This window comes from Rhamphochromis sp. 'chilingali' (assembly GCF_963969265.1).
Source record: "Rhamphochromis sp. 'chilingali' genome assembly, chromosome: 2".
Classification (NCBI taxonomy): Eukaryota; Metazoa; Chordata; class Actinopteri; order Cichliformes; family Cichlidae; genus Rhamphochromis; species Rhamphochromis sp. 'chilingali'.
Window position 1 is genome coordinate 59,563,271 of NC_137930.1, and position 2,990 is coordinate 59,566,260.

A 2,990-nucleotide genomic window follows, 5' to 3' on the forward strand; every position below is an offset into this window, starting at 1 on the left:
CGCTCTGGTCTCATCCTTTTGGTGTAGCCGAGAGAAGCCATTTTGTGAATGTTGTGGTATGCGAGGGTGTCTGCTTGTTACATGCGTGTTTCATATTCCAGGGTGTATGTTCGGCGGCGGTGTGCGTCTGGCTTGGGAGGCTTTTGATGTGCAACCGTGTGTGCGTAACACGGCCAAGTGTGGAAGGCGTTTGGTGAATGGAGCCATGACCTCTGGGGTCACTTCATTAATTACATCTGTGACATTCAGCCAGATGAGTTTCCTTTGTGACTAAATGATATGATGAATATTAACGACCTCGGATGAATTACATTGCTGCTCCTGCTGCTGCTGATGATGATAATGTGTTTTACGACTCTGGGAGAGAGGAGAGGAAAATTGCACACTACAGCACATTTAGGACACACAAATTTTCATATGCAACATTTCAAAGACCACAGCTTAGGTTGGTAGAGAAGATTTTATTATTTGCTCATTTCTTATGTAAAACTTCCCAGTGGTTGATGAGACAACTTGCTGGAGAGGGGGGAAAAACTTCAATGAACATGGGAATGTAGTGTTCGATCAGACACGCGCACAAGTCGAGCACAAACCTGTATCTGCTTCTTGTTCTCTCGCGGCAAGCCCTTCATTTCACTGTTACACAGAAATGCGGCAACGGAAGATGTAACTGTGAAACTCGGGGTTGTTCTGATTGGGTTTGCTGGGCGGAGACAAGCAGATACATGGCGAGAACAATAGGAAGGTAACCACAGAAAAGGGCTTGAGATAGCTTCGTAGCTCATGATAGCCATCTTAGAAAGTCATCCTGATAAAGTGATCCCCCACCATTTCTCCTTCTCCCTGTCCTCCCCCTCTTAATCAAATGAGTACTATGCAGCTGGTGGGGTTGCGGCAAAAAAGGGGGTTCGAGTGAGTGTATGCGTGTGGAGAGTAGGTGGAGGTGGGGGGGCTTTGAGGGATAGCGTGAAATTATTGCCTGCTGGTGTATATGTGTCACTGGGGGTAGTAGGGTAGAGTAGGGGGTTGGGCTGGGGCTGGGGAGTAATGTCATTGCCTGCTGGTGTATCTGTAGTGGGGGCTCATTTAGATTTAGATTGGTTATGTGAGGAGAGAGCTGAAAGGCCAGCTCATGTTTATGCATGAATCCCAAAGCATGCTGCTGTGGTGGAGCCCCGAGTTAAAGAGACAGAGCTGAAATATATTCGCACATTCAGACGCACCTCTGTTTCTTAGGATAAGGCTTGAGCTGAAGCGACGCTGCGCTATCAGATTTCAGTCAGTGTGTGCATGTGTGCGCACGCCTGTGCACACAGATTACACCTCAGTCCAAATTAATATATTGCTTTAAATCCAAAATATTAAAAAGATGTCAGAGGTTGTGTTTTTTTTTCTCTTTTAACTACAATTTTTAACTACAGCCTTTACCACCCTTTTCCTGACTGTGTCGAGACGAGTGCTTTGGAGTCCTCTACAGCTGATGCAGAGGCTACACTGAGTTCATGGGAGCTTCCCACATTACACTCACTCATACCCAGAGAGTAATCAGTAAATGTCTTTGAAGGAGAGTTTGTTCAGCACTTCATCAGGTATAAAGTGGTTTTTATTTGGAAATGTGGTCCCTATCCATCTTTTAAATGACTTTTTAATGGTCGTCACACCATCCTAATCAATCATGTGGCAGAGCTAGCCTGCAAGCGCAAATACACTCTATTTATAATTCCTATATTCTGCAGCAAAAACCCGACTCAGTGTGCCTCTCAGTACTGTAAACAAACAGATACAAAATCAGTAGGTTTGTCTTTCCAATTTTGTGCAGACATTGGAAAAACTTCCTTTAGCAATCTCCAGCATCCTGGTTATGAGGTACCCCGCGTAATTTGTCTTTATATTACATCAATAACTTTTTCAAAGGAAGGATAGAGTAACTTTCCCCCCCAAGTAGTGCAGTTTATTGTTGTTCTTCTGTGTCTCTTTATTCAGGCCCACACTTCATGAAGGCCCCCTGCTCACCGTCACCACTCCCCCTCCCGCCTCACTGGCGACCACAGTACTTTACATCTATAATGAGATACAAATACGCATCAGCAGGACAGTGTCTATGCCACGCGTCACTCTGTGAATATTACTCACACTTATTAGCTGGATTATGTTAATCTTTACACTTTTTGCTCACAGACAACAGACTCCCCATGATATGGGGGTGGTCACGGCAGCAAGCGTGTGTTGTCCTGTGTGTGTATTTCTGAGTGTGCGCCTGCATGTCTGTTAAAGTGATTGCCATGTTGTCAAACTGATCTGCATGAGAAAGGGTGGTCTAATTACATCACTTATGTAAATGAGAAATGCACACAGCCAAGCACATACATACACATCGCAGAGGTCAAAAAGACAGTGCAGGCTGCCCCCTTATTGACTAACACAGGGTGGCATCACCACCTGTCAGAAATAGCCCTGTGCTCACACTGTACACAGAAGTTACAGGCTGTTTCGATGCACACCACTCAGATAAATCAGAAATGGAAGTCGATTGGTCAAGCTCACATTAGACTAAAGCACTCAAAATGTTATTGGAAAATGTCCGACCGCATATCCAGTGATTAGTCTTTTTTTCAGACTGAAACACTGATAGTATCCCTGTTGGAATGATTTATTGAGTCTGACACATTTTAATTAAGCCCAAATTAAATGAATCGGCTGGCGGACTATAAAACATTGCAGTTTAATAACGAGCCCCTACATTTTCCTTTTTTTCCCCCCCTTCCTTCATCCAATCCCATTTTGGCTAGCCGCACCAAATAACCTCTCTCCATTTAATGATATGCAAATGAATTTTCATGAACCCCATGATCCCATGCGATGATTAAACTGAGATGACATTAGCTGCCATGCTGCTGCCACTCTCAGTGTTTCTGTCTCCCTATTTTCTGTCTCCCTATCTCTACCATCTTCCTTTGTATCCACGACAACAGCCAACTGGTGATATTAAC